We start from the raw sequence: 15282 nt of genomic DNA on the forward strand, positions 1-15282 counted from the left end.
GATGGGCATTTGGGTTATTTCTATGTCTTGACTATCGTAAATAGTGCTGCTATGAACATTGGAGTGCATGTATCTTTTCGAATTAGAGCTTTCTTCTTTTCCAGATGTATACCCAGAAATGGGATTGCTGGATCATACGGTAGTTCTATTTTTAGTTTTTTAAGAAACTCCATACTGTTTGCCATAGTGACTGTATCAATTTACATTCTTACCAACAGTGTACATAGGTTCCCTTTTCTCCACACCCTCTCTAGCATTTATTATTTGTAGACATTTTATGATAGATAACAACCAATATATCTCATCAGATCTTTCATATTTATCATTGGTCACGCAGAAGGCACAGGTATTATTACTAGATCCTCAAATCAAATGCTTAATCCTGGTCTCACAGTAGAATCTCCTACAGTGGGAGTCACTTAGTCTTACCTTACCCCAGAACCACAGTAAGGCGTTTAAAATATGGGCTCTGGAATCAGAGAGTTAAGTTCAAAACCTAGTTCATTTATTTATTTAGCTTGTGACTTTGATCCAATTTATTTAGCTTTCCTTGGCCTCAGCTTCCTCCTCATAACATGGCGATAACAACAGTAATTACTACACAGTGTTGTCAGGAGCCTCGAGAATCAAGAGATGGCATAAGGTATGTGAAGTTCTTAGTCAAGTGGCTAGTGTATCACAAGCACTGAAGACTACTGGCCATTATAATCATTTCTCGATCTTGTGGAATAAAGTTTACACTCTGCCATGTGTTCTTATTGCTGTGGAGTTAATAAGACTGAGGCTAGCCCTCATTTTTCACTTTATTTACTAACACACTCTCGGGTTTTCCTGCCAGTCATACAGCTCCATCCTTCATCATTGAGAGACAGCCAACGGCCTGAGCAAACAGAGATTCCAATTCAGTCCGTGGCTTATCGTATCTTGTGTCACCCATCAGAGAGCGCTGTGGGCACCGTAACCAGTTGCTTCCCTTTGATGATGATGCATATACTACCAAACTGACATTGAGATTGGCTCCTGTCTACACAACTCTCCAAAAGCAAAACATTCGTTCAGATCGTTTATTTTTTTAACAAGTTACAAGAATTTACTTCGGATTTTACCAAACTGAAAAATGTTTTTAATTGCTATGATTGAATGTATCCATGCTTTTAATCTATGTAAACGGTGCTTTGGTCACTACTTATTTGTCCTAGTTGTAAAGGAAGTTGTGAAATACTATTACTAAATTTTTCTGATGAATGAGGTCCTGGTCAAGAATATCTCTGATATTCCCTGTGCATTTATTTGATCTTTTCTTTTTTCATTATTTACTTAACTTGACATATTAAAACCTACATAAGAAGAACAAGTGAATGAAAACAAATTATATTTAGAAGTGACCAACCTACTTCTCCCCCCGACCCACCTCCCCCGTTGCAAAGACTAGCTACATCTTTAGGAAAATCTAATTTTTACTCTTATGTAAAATATACCAAAACCACTTCCAAATAAGGCACTGTTTTGGTGATTAGTAACTTACTATTAAAATATTACAAATATGACAATTAACAGACTACCTGCTTGATTAACTTGAGAAGATTACTAGAAAGAGTTTTCAGGTTTTCATAAAGAAGCCAAGTTTCCATTTTCTTTCTCTTTATTTTCTTTTAAAGTATTTCTGAAGTTAATTTCTTATAGTAGCTGTATATGGCCCCAAGCGTTAAACAGTCTAATTCAAAAGTCAAGTAAGATTGAAATAGTATCTCCATAAAATATAATTAATAATTGAAAGGCAATATTTCACATTTCACCTTGAAGGTTGTGTGTTTTTCTCCCAAGGCAATGCATATTTTAAAAATCCTAAAGTAATCCCCTTTCATGTAGTTAAGATATGACTTTATTGCTCTTACTATTAAATGAGAAAAAAAAAAGTTTTGAGCCATTAAAGGTTGAATGTACCCAATAAAAAATACAGCAGGAAATTCAACTATTATCAGTGCAATTTGAGTTGTATAGGCAGTTAATGTAAATCATTCACTCCAAACAGTGACCGTTGTCCTTCCTGTGCAAGGGTTCTCACCTTCCTTCCTTTTACCCACTCTATTTTTTTTATTATAACTGAGTTTCCCACAGAAATGAGAAGCTCAGAACTCAGAATTTCAATGCACATAAGCCCAGCTTTTACCCATTTCTCTCTTGCAGATGGCTAGGAGTGAGACGGGTATGTTTTTTCTCTAAGGATACACTCCAAAGCACAGAAGTGTGAGATACGTTTTGTGAAATCACAGCTACACTTATTCAGTGAATTTGCCCTTTCCAAAGTCATTGAGAGAAAAGTAACTGTATCAAAGTATGAGCTAAAATAAATCCAGTTGTATCATCCCGCGTTTTTTCAAAGTGTTGGAGGAAAAGAGCAACACTAGCAAAGCAGCAAAGCCAGGCAGCTGATGGTTCCACTTGTAAAAACATTATTATTGATATAAACAGGTCAAGATAATGTTAGGAAAAAAAACTTACCAAATATTTCTTTAAAAGACACAATGTCTCCTATGTTTTATATCATTATATTTCTGTTGTCTGTCATTTACCAAGTTTTTCTCATGTGCTATGCAATGTAGTAATAAGCACATGAAAACACTACGTCAAGTCCCACAAAAATTATCTGAAATAGATATCATTACACCCATTTTACAGATTGGAAACTGAGTTTTAAGAACATTAAAAACGTTGCCAAAGATCACTCAGGGTTTGAACTCACACTCTTAACCACCACAGGTAAGTTGATCACATTTCTTCCTACCTTTTCCTGTTCAAAGTAGCTACTATTTATATGGTGCCAACTGTTTGGTCATTATTCATTAAATAATATTACTATGAGTTATTCTTTCATCACTACATCAAAACAAATGCTGTTCAACTTTTCTTGGGAATTTTTACAATAAATATTTGTTTTGTTTTTCATGTTTTGTGTTTGTTCCAGTAAACATTTCATGTAGGCTCTTCTGGGGCAAAATTACTTGGTTAGATCACTCAAAAGTTCTTCATTAATTTTTTTCCTCATTTTCTTAACATCTTCAACAAGCGCTCAGAAAATATAAAAGATGTAAACAACATCAACAACAAAAGAAGTTTGCTAGCCTTATCCATGCTTCCCAAGCTTCCCACCTCTACCCAAGATCTTTACATCTGTATCTTAAAAGTTTCTTGAATTTACTTCTTTCTCTCAAATTACATGACCAAGGCTCCTTATGCATGGAGTACTCTAACAATCTCTTAACTAGTCTGCCTAATACTTCTTTACATCCCTCTGGTTAGTACTGAATACCTGTACCAGAGTAATGGTTCTAAAACATTAGTTAACTTGATACAACTCAACAACAGAAAAACAAACAACCTGATATAAAAATGGGCAGTGGAGCTGAATAGATATTTTTCCAAAGAAAACATAGAGACCAACAGGCACATGAAAAGATGTCCAACATCACTAATTAGTAGGGAAATGCAAATCAAAACCACAATAAGATACCACCTACACCTATTAGAATGGCTATTATCAAAAAGGCAAGAAATAATGTGTTGGCCAGGATGTGCGAATATAAATTAGTGCAGCCACTATGGAAAATAGTACAGAGATTCCTCAAAAAATTAAGAATAGAACTACCATATTATCCAGCTATCCCACTTCTGGGTATTTATCCAAAGAATACAAAAACACTAATACCAAAAGATATATTCATTCCTCTGTTCATTGAGGCATTTATTCACAACAGATATGGAAACAACCTAAGTGCCTAAGTGCCAGTTCATGGAAGAATGGATAAAGAAGAGGTGGAATATAAACACAATGGAATACTACTCAGCCATAAAAAAGATGGAATTCTGCCACTTTTGACAACATAGATGGACCTTGAGGTTATCATGCTAAGTGAAATAAGTCAGATGGAGAAAGACAAATATTGTATGATTTCACTCATATGTGGAATATAAAAAACAAACAAAAAACCAAAATAAATGAACAAACCAAACAAAAACAAACATGTAGATACAAAGAACAGAGTAGTGGTTACCAGTGGGGAAGAGGCAGAGGGGAAGGTGAAATGGGTCAAAAAGGATCAACTTTATGATAATGTATGGAAACTAAATTTGGAGGGATAAGCCCACTATAGAGTATATAGAAGTAGAAATACAATGTTATACACATGAAACTTATATAACATTATAAAGCAATGTTACCTCAATAAAAAATAAATTAAAAAATCTAATTGCCTTGATCATACGCTGTTGTTGAATTGATATATTATCAGAAAATATCACATAAAGGAACATAAAATATATATTTAGTATTTAAAGAATAAAATGAAAGACACCCCCAAGGATCTACCAACTGCATTAAGGAGGAGAACAGCACCAGTACCTTAGAAACCCGTGTGACCTTCCCAGATTACATTCTGTCCTGCCCACAAGAAGGGAACATAGTCCTGCATTCTATATTAATCATTCTATGGCTTCTCAGTTTAGTTTTGCCACCTAGCATGACATTCTAAAAATATGTATATTTTTAGTGTTGCCTCTTTTACTCCTCAGTGACCTTTTATCTCAGCACTATGTTTTTGACATGCAACCATGTTACCGCCTTTAGCCACGGTTCATCCATATTCTCTGTTATATAGTATTTCTTTATACGAATATTAAAAAATTCATCTCCGTGTTATCGGTGATACACATTTGAGATGATTCTAGCATTTTGCTGTCATGAACATCCTGTTATGAACATTTTTGCACAGGCCACTGGTGTATACATGCTGGAGTTCCTCTACGGTAATGTATGTAGGAGTGGACTGTGCATTCTTCTGGTAGATAATTACAAAAGGTTTACACAAATTTACACTCCCATGTGATTTCTCTTTCCTTTACATCAAGGATCAGCAATCTACAGCCCATAAGGCAAAGCAAGCCTGCTGGGTTTTGGGTTTTTTTTTAATTTGTAAATAAAGTTTATTGGAAACAGCCACCAATTGGTTACATATTGTCTACAATTGCTTTTGTGATACAATGGCAAAGTTGAGTCCTTACAAGAGAACTCCTCGCCTGCAAAGTCTGAAATATTTACCTTCCACCCTTTGCAGAAAAAGTTTGCCAACCTGTATTCTATATCCTTGTAAATACTTGGTATTTTCTGACTTTTAAAATCTTTGCCAGTTTGGTGCATATGAAATACCTCATTGTGATGAGGTATCACCTCACACTGGTTAGAATGGGCATCATCAGAAAATCTACAAACAACAAATGCCGGACGGGGTGTGGAGAAAAGGGAACCCTCTTGCACTGTTGGTGGGAATGTAAATTGATACAGCCACTATGGAGAGCAGTATGGAGGTTCCTTAAAACACTAAAAATAGAATTACCATATGACCCAGCAATCCCACTACTGGGCATATACCCAGAGAAAACCATAATTCAAAAAGACACACGCACCCCAATGTTCATTGCAGCACTATTTACAATAGCCAGGTCATGGAAGCAACCTAAATGCCCATCGACAGACAAATGGATAAAGAAGATGTGGTACATATATACAATGGAATATTACTCAGCCATAAAAAGGAACGAAATTGGTTCATTTGTTGAGAAGTGGATGGATCTAGAGACTGTCATACGGAGTGAAGTAAGTCAGAAAGAGAAAAACAAATATCGTATATTAACGCATTTTTGTGGAAACCAGTAAAGTGGTACAGATGAACTGGTTTGCAGGGCAGAAATTGAGACACAGATGTAGAGAACAAACGTATGGACGCCAAGCAGGGAAAGCCGTGGGGCAGTGGGGATGGTGGTGTGCTGAACTGGGCGATTGGGATTGACATGTATACACTGATATGTATAAAATTGATGACTAATAAGAACCTGCTGTATAAAAAAAATAAATTAAATAAAACTTTTAAAAAATTACCAACAAAATACTAGCAAACTGAAAAAAAAAGAGAAATACCTCATTATGGTTTAACATGTAAATATACCAAATTGAATTTGATTTAATTACTAATGATGTTTATCATCTTTTCATATGCTTATAAGCTTTTCCTGTTTCCTCATCTGTGAAATGTTTAGTCATCACTTTTGCCAACTTTTCTATTAGTTTTTGTTGAGTTTTCCCTCTGCCTTTTTGAGCCATATGAGTTCTTTATACATACTAGTTAGTAATAATTTTTTAGTGACGTATGTTGGAAATATTTTGTCACAGCCCTTGGCTTATCTTTTACTCTTCTTTATTTATGGTTATCTTTTGCTAGAAAGAAGTACTTAATTTAAATTAACATTAAATATCTTAAGAGACACTTCCATATCCAAACACCAGAATATAAAGATACTCTGTTATATTGTCTTCTCAAAGTATTTGTTTTAAATATTGCATTTCATTTAATCCACCTGGAATTAAAATTTTTGTGTGTGAGATGAGATAGGGCTCCAATTTTATTTTTTCCACAGGGATTATCACTGTTCCCAGCATCACTTATTACATTGCTCTTCCTTTTCCTATTGATTTACACTGCCTGTTCTTCTAAAATTCAAATTCCAAATAGAAAAGGATCTGTCCAGTTTCTTTATTTGTTCCTATTGGTCTAATTGTCTTTTTCTATGACAACATATACTGTCCCAACATCTGGTTGAGCAAGTAACGCCACACTGATCATCTCTGCTCTTCCATATACATTTCAGAATTACTTTATTCAAGTCCATGAAAAACCAAGTTAGAATTACTTCAAATTTTTAGGTAAAATTTGAGAGAATTCACTTTTTCATAATGTAAGGCCTGAGAACATAGTATACATGTATCTGTTTAGGTCTTATTAATATCATACAACAAAATGTTATAATTTTCTCCATAAAAGGCATGCATATTTTGACAGGTTTTTTTGGTGGTGGTGATTAGCAATTGTTGTTGATTTGGGGGATACTAGAAAAAAGGTATTTTTCTGTTTTATTTTAATTACATTTCATGATTGTTGTAGGTACAAGGATATAGAATTGAGTTTGTGTTTTTATTTCAGTATCAAATAAACTCGCAAAACTCTCTCATTGATTTCATATTGGTTAGAAGCAATGACAGTAGGCATCTTTGGCTTGTTCTGGGTTATAAAAAGAATGCTTCTTACACTTCACGTTGAGTATGACACTTACTGTACATTTTTGTATAAGACCTTTTTCAGGTTAAGAAAGTTCAATTTTATTCCAAGCTTGCTAAGGCATTTTATCATGAATGAATGCTGAATTCTGTCAAACTTGTTTTTAACTGGTTTTATTTATTTTTTTAACTGGTTTTATTAATATAATTACTTTTTCTCCTTTAATCTGTTAATATAGTAAATTATATTAAATAATTTCTACTATTAAACCAACCTTGTATTATTGGATAAACAATCTAGCTCATTAATTTTGAGCCTACTTCTGATGAAAGTATTTAAGGAGATAAAATTCATTCCAAAGTTTACTTTAGTTTCTACCAAAAGTTTTACTATATAATATTTCTGTTACCATTTACTTCTACTTATAATTTTAATTAGTTTTTTTAAATCTGTGAGTTCTTTGAAATTGTGTTTTTAAGTGTTTTATGTGTTTTAAGAGTTTGAAACTTAGATTCAAACTTGTTATCAATTTCTAAGTTCACTGGATTGTGTTTAAGAAATATAAGCTATATGATACCGATCTTTTGACGTTTGTTGAGAGTACCTTTATGCTTCAGAATGTAGTCAGTTTCCATAAGGTTCCTGGTATGCTTGAAAAAAAATTTTTTTTCAGTTATAGAGTACAATGTTCTCTGATAATGTTAAATATATCAAACTTGTTAATCATACTTTTCAAATCTTCTATTTCCTTGCTGAAGTTTTTGTTTGCTTGATCTATAAGTTACTGAGAGATGTATTATAAGATCCCCTAGTACAATCTGAGACTACATTATTAGGTGCATATAAAAGAGAACTATTATATCTTAGGATTTACTTAAAGTCATCATCCCTAGGAATGCCTCTTGACTTAAGGTTTACTTTTTATGATAATAAAATAACCATACCAGCTTTGTTTTGTTTACCTCTGAGTGATAAACTTTTTCTGTCCTTTGACTTTAAAATTTTATCCAAAAGTTTTAAGTATATATCCTATGAGAAGAATATAGCTGGAATTTTTTTGTTTTAAAATTCAACCTGGGGCTTTCCTGGTGGCGCAGTGGTTGGGAATCCGCCTGCCAGTGTGGGAGATGTGGGTTCAAGCCCTGGTCCAGGAAGATCCCACATGCCGCGGAGCAACTAAGCCTGTGCGCCACAACTACTGAGCCCATGTGCCACAACTACTGAAGCCTGCATGCCTAGAGCCCGTAGAGCCCGTGCTCTACAACAAGAGAAGCCACCGCAATAAGAAGCCACACACCGCAACAAACAGCAGCCCCTGCTCTCAGCAACTACAGGAAGCCTGCGCACAGCAACAGATACCCGACGCAGCCATAAATAAATTTATTAAAAAAAAATTCAATCTGACATTTTTTTGATTTTTAAAAAAAATTTTTCTTGGAGTATAGTTGATTTACAATGTTGTGTTAGTTTCAGGTATACAGCAAAGTGAATCAGTTATACATATACATATACATATATCCACTCTTTTTTAGATTCTTTTCCCATATAGGTTATTACAGAGTATTGAGTAGAGTTGCCTGTGCTACACAGTCAGTCCTTGTTAGTTATCTATTTCATATATAGAAGTGTGTATATGTCAAGCCAAATCTCCCTATTTATCCCTCTCCCCCTTTTTCCCCCCAGTAACTGTAAGTTTGTTTTCTACATCTGTGACTCTATTTCTGCTTTGTAAATAAGTTCATTTGTACCATTTTTTTAAGATTCTACATAAAAGCGATAGCTTATGATATTTGTCTTTCTCTGCCTGACTTACTTCACTCACTATGACAATCTGTAGGTTCATCCATGTTGCTGCAGATGGCATTATTTTGTTTTATTTTATGGCTGAGTAATATTCCATTGTATATATGTACCACATCTTCTTTATCTACTCCTCTGTTGATGGACATTTAGGTTGCTTCCATGTCTTGGCTATTGTAAATAGTGCTGCTATGAACAATGGGATGCATGTATCTTTTCAAATTGCTTTTCTCCAGATATATACCCAGTAGTGGGATTGCTGGATCATATGGTAGTTTTATATTTAGTTTTCTAAGGAACCTCCATACTGTTCTCCATAATGGTTATACCAGTTTACATTCCCACCAACTGTGTGGGAGGAGTCCCTTTTCTCCACACCCTCTCCAGCATTTATTGTTTGTAGATTTTTTGATGATGGCCATTCTGACCGGTGTGAGGTGGTACCTCATTGTAGTTTTGATTTGCATTTCTCTAATGATTAATGATGTTGAGCAGCTTTTCATGTGCATCTTGGCCATCTGTATGTCTTCTTTGGAGAATGACATTTGTTTTTCAACTGGAGAGTTTAGTTTACTTATATTGATAGTGATTACTAATACATCTGGATTATTTCTATATTCTTCCTATATGCTTTTCACTTTTTGTCCCTTTCCTGTTTCTTTTTTTAATCAAGGAAATGAGAATTATTGAAACTTTAAAAATATGAAAGGGAATTAAAAAAATTTTTACATAGGCAAGATATACTCATTGCAGAAAATAAGAAAACACAGATAAGGAACAAGAATCTCTAAAATGCAACCAAACATTCCATATTCACTACCTTCATGTGTATCTGTCGATACTTTTATTATTTTCCATATGTTCACTTAGATTGGTTATAATGAGATTTGTACATATATATAGTGTTGAAGTTTTTGAAGAGGAAAATTATACTATTAAATAATATTTAAGAACATCTCCTTAACAGTATAGGATAGACTGGAGGAAAGAGATTAGCATCATAAAATGCAAAACAAAGAGGCTATTGTAGTTTTCTAAGCATAAGATAAAAGCATGGTTAAAGTGCATTTGAGCACTCAGCACCTACTTATCCTTGATAAATGTCACTAAAAGCCAAAAAAGTCACACTAAGTTTTAAAGAAAATCTTCATATCCCACCGTTATTAATGTAAGACATTAAGTCATAATTCAAGCATAATTTAAAGTCACTGAACCTTAGTTCTTTAATGATATCATAAATCTCAGCTGCGTGAAACAGAAATCAGCCCACTTTTGCAACATCTTGACAAGTGATTGGAAGATGAATTAATCAAACGTCTGTTCATCTACATGTTGTCAAATTACATTGGGGAGACAGTTTCACTCAATCAACCAATTGTTTAAATGTTGCAGAAATATAGCGTTCGTTTTAAAATCAGAACTGGCAGCATTTCTTTTGAAAGTTGCCAAGTCTGGGGCTATTAAAGGTTGTCCCGTCCCAAGAACTTTCCACTTGTAGCTGTCAAAGATCTTTTTTCTTAATTAAGCCAAAATAGCTGGATGTCTGAGCTACTTCCTGATTGCAAATTAAATGTCTTTGGAAACCATTCTACGTCTTTCAGGCCTAGAGGCCAATCCATGGTGCTCTTAAGATTTATGTACTCTCTGGTGGGGAAAGCAGGAGGAGGGGATGCCACAAGGACAGAAGGCACTGTTCAGGGAGGCAAGTATTCCTGGATGGGACCTACCAGAAGAGGAGATGTGTCTGCTGGGGTGTGTGTACTGTCATGAACGGTTTCCGGAAACTGCCAGGCCAGCCTTGTTCCCACACTATGAGGACCTTTGAGAAAGGCAACCAATATCCTTACCGTGCAAAGTTCATGTCTTCGTCCTGAACACCCACACTGATCTGTCCTGTGCTCACAGCCTCGTTCTTCCGGGTCAGAGTTCTGGGTAGTTCCCTGAAAATGGCCACATACCACCTTTTAGACCTGATACTTAGCATCATTTTCATTTTCCCACTTTAAGTTTCTTCATTTTCCTTTTATTCATTTCAAAACACACACACATTCTTCTGAGTACATAAAATATGCTAGGTGCTAGGCACTTGGCTAGATTCAGGAGATACTGCGATAAATCATCTAGAAATAATTCGTGCATTCTCCGAACTCGTGAATCCATGAGCTCAGAACACAGATGGTAAACGCATTATTCACATTCACTCTTGAGCCTTCAACCAGCCTGGATAACCATCACCCCCAGACAACCCCAACCCAGGAGTCTTTATTTTTGAAATGACTTAAATAAATAGTCCTTCTGAAAATGTGGCCAAGTAGGACCCAGACAGAGAGACGTCTTGGGCAAAGGCTGCAATCTGCTCTGAGTCACATCACATCCGATCTGGACATACAGGTGAAGGACAGCACATAAAAGGAATAATTCACTTTCTCTATGCTAAATACAGTTGCCTGTTTTTGGTTGCTGGGTGTTGTTTTCCTTTTCCCATTTTGAGAAACTCTCTTTCTTCAATGAAAATTCAGTGGTGAATCACTGAGACCCCACAAGGAGAGAACTGTGCTCCGTGGGGGACACCTGTGGAGAGGGCCACCGTGGCAGTTCCCGCAGAGTGGGTCTGCTGGGCACACAGCCATCCCCCCCAGGCTGGCTCTGACCCAGGTTACGGTAATGCTAAAGATCTGCTTTAATCCAACCAAAATAAGAGCAGGCAGTCTTAGAGGTTTTAAAGAAAAAAAAAAAATCTAGTTCTACCTTTGACCCAGGCTATTTTTCTTCAAATATTTAAAGTTCAAAGTCACTGTGTGCTTATACTTTTATTTCAAACCAGAAAGTCACTCTTACTGTATTTGATCACCCTCTTATTTTAATTTGCACACTTGCTTAATAATAAAGTATGTGCTGGACTTTAGCCTAATATATCATGTGTATAATAATATTGGGACCTTTTTTCTTACTTATTAACTAGGAAATACATAAAATGCTGACCTTGTGGGTAAATGACTTTTGCATCCATTTTTAATCATTATTATGTTGCTAAAAGAGTTGCATGGGTAGTGTTTTAACAGGGCTCCTGGGAGACTTATACCAGTCTTTATGGAACACATTTTTCACAGCTGTGGTGAAATATCCATCACTAAAAATCACAACACTTTTTATTCCACATCAATGACATCACTGGTATAATTTAACCTTAATTCACATGTGGGAAGCAGTTGTCTACCGATGCGAAATTATCCTCAAACTGATTCTAAGGATGAGGGAGAATTGCAACATAAAGCAATCTTATGATTCTATTTGCATTCACCGTTAATGTCATTTTCCAAATATTTTGGATAAGATTCTCAAAGGCCATACTTCTCCCCCCATGACAGCAGATGATAATCTCAAGACACTTCTTAAAGTATTAATAGCAATACAGTTTTCCATAAGACCACTGTACTGCCCAAGATTCCTCAGCTTTTTAATTACCCATGTTCTAAAGGTTTTTTTGTCCCATAAAGACTTTCTGTTTAGAAATGTGACAGTGAGGCTGTTAGTGTTTAAAACCTAAACTGGTATCCTCTGAGAATCTTGATGAGGAATCTGAAATTGTACTGGGAAGAATACCAGTAACAGGTGGATTTTTATAGGCTATTTGAGTTCTCATTGATATAGAATAAGAAAGAGAGAAACAAATGGAAAGGCCCATTATAAAGTCTCTGTTGTCTTATCTCTGATATTGACTTGTTTCATGATAACTTGAATATCACCCTATATCCTTCTGTTGGGCGGCATCAGATTATCCTACAGGATGAAATAAGCCCCAAATTCCTTTTCAGTTAATGAGAACTAGCCTTCTCCTTGACTTCCTTCTTCCAAATAGGAGAAAATAAATGTGTTCCAATGGGAGAATATGATCAAGGAGGCAGAGGGGAGGATCACGTAAGGGCACTCATCTGCAAGGAGCACATTCTGCTCCAGGGAAATATTTGCAACCAGAAACACAAAGCTTCTAACAGTCACTCATTTAGACATTCAGCCAGGTACACACACCTCAGATTATGTGACAGCTTTGGGGATGCAGACCTTCAATGAAGTCTGACTGATTATTAAGCCATGCCAGACTCTGCTCTAACATGGAGTTTCAGTGGTCAACAGAACCAAGCTGAGAGCCAGAGGGCTTGCCTTCTGGTGGAGGATGTAAGCAGTAATATATATATACATATAGAATATATGTACAATGTAATTTCAGAAAGTGATACTACAAACACGAAAAATAGGTCTGGTAAGGACCAGAGATTGCCCGGGGGCAGGGAGGGGAAGGAAGCTATTTTGAAGGTGTAGTAAGAAAAGTTTCTCTGGCAGGTGAAATTTGAGCAGAGACCTTAGTGAGGCAAGAACGAGCTAGAGGGTGAACAAGCTACAGAAAAGCACATTCTAGGTCCAGTGAACAGCAGCAGACACCGTCCTCAAGTGAGAAAAACCTTGGTATGTTCCAGAAATAAAAGGAAAGGGAGCAAGGGTGGTGTTGCCAGAGGGAGAGTGGTTCAGTATCAGCGGAGTGGTGGGAGATGAGGTTGGGGAAGAAGCAGATCCTGTGGGGCCTCGTGGACCAGGGGGAAAACTTTGGATTTTATTCCAAGTGTGAGAAAAACCACGGGAAGATTTTGAGCAAGAGAGGAGAGGGATCTGGTTTATCCTTTTTTTTTTTTTTGCGGTACGCGGGCCTCTCACTGTTGTGGCCTCTCCCGTTGCGGAGCACAGGCTCCGGACACGCAGGCCCAGCGGCCATGGCTCACGGGCCCAGCCGCTCCGCGGCATGTGGGATCTTCCCGGACCGGAGCACGAACCCGTGTCCCCTGCATCGGCAGGCGGACTCTCAACCACTGCGCCACCAGGGAAGCCCCTGGTTTATCTTTAAAAAGAAGATTTGGGCTGCTTGGTGAAGAACTGATTATGGGGATGCAAGAGAGGCATCAGAGATTGGGTAATAGGCTCTTCCATGAATCCGGGGGAGAGAGGATTATGGCTGGAACAGGCGAGTGGGACTGGAGGTGCTGAGACTAGTGAGAATCAGCACACATTCTGAAAACACAGCTGACAGGACTTGCTGATGAGGGAGGTAGGTTGTAAGCTGTCAGAGAAAGAAGAGTTGAGGAGTCCGTGGCTGCGGGACAGGCAGTGCTACCAGCTGAGATGGCTGTTCACGGATCACTGTCAGTCTGTCTAGAGCCTCAAAGGTTCAACGAGCTCCCATCATGGGGAAGAAGCCAGTACACACACACACACACACACACACACACACACACACACACACACAGAGTCACACATCCTCTGATGAGTGTTGTAATAGAAATATACTCAGGAATTTCCTGATCTCTGGATCTTCCATAACTTTTATTTAAGCACTTCTTTTGTCTTAGACAACTGAATAGTGTGGCCTGTTGGGATATCTGATATTTCAGTCCTGGCTAACTGTACACATTTCTTCGTACAGCAGCATATATTGTTCTCTATCATCTAAGTATCTATTGCTTGGCACCACAAAATGTATTCTCCTCATCCGTGTAAACATATGGGCAAGTATCCCTCTTTTTTTCCAAATTTCCATACTGGTCCCAGGCAACCTCAATCACTCACGATAGAATCATAGTGTCTTTTTCTTTGCTCTTTATGATTCGTCTACATTTGACAGAGCAGGGTGGGAAGAGAGAGGAGTTTCAGGCACTCATGGTAAGGGTTTCATCACCCACGGAAAGAAACCATAAGAAATGCTACGTGGTAATACAGGACAATTAGTCCCCAACAATTCCAGAGGAGCACGTTGCAGATTCTCAAACTGTGGAGGGTGTGTTAAAATGCAGATCCTCAGAACCTATCTGTAGAATTTCTGATTCAGTAAGTTGGGAAAAGGGCCAAATAGTCTTTATGTGGGTAAGCCTCCCCTGTAACTGATGCTAGAGTTATACGGACCACCCTTGGAGAAATACTAGTATCTATTAATTGTTTCATTGTATCCTATGCCTTCTAAAGGGTAGACAGAGGAATCATATTCAATATAAAGTTTTAGAGCTAAGGATAATAAAAGATGATAGATAGTTTAAAGATTCTATGAACTAAACCTCCTTCTATTCTTTTAAATATCAGAGTTTCAAGAAGATGATTGCTCTTAATTTCAGATCTAGTCACATATAAAACACATCTGAGTTCCCAAATATGGATTGTCTTAGGCTATTCCAGTTATTTCTAATAGAGTCAAGCAGGCTACATTTGAGTGATTTTATAAAAGCCGATTTAAAAAAAAAATTATGTTTTTGCCTAGGGCAAAACTTTTAGGAAGAGCTTTTGTGACTGCAGTCAGTATGTTCACATTATACATAATTTTGTTTCTAACATTCTC

Source organism: Neophocaena asiaeorientalis, unplaced genomic scaffold, assembly GCF_003031525.2.
Source record: "Neophocaena asiaeorientalis asiaeorientalis breed wild unplaced genomic scaffold, Neophocaena_asiaeorientalis_V1.1 scaffold134, whole genome shotgun sequence".
Lineage (NCBI taxonomy): Eukaryota > Metazoa > Chordata > Mammalia > Artiodactyla > Phocoenidae > Neophocaena > Neophocaena asiaeorientalis.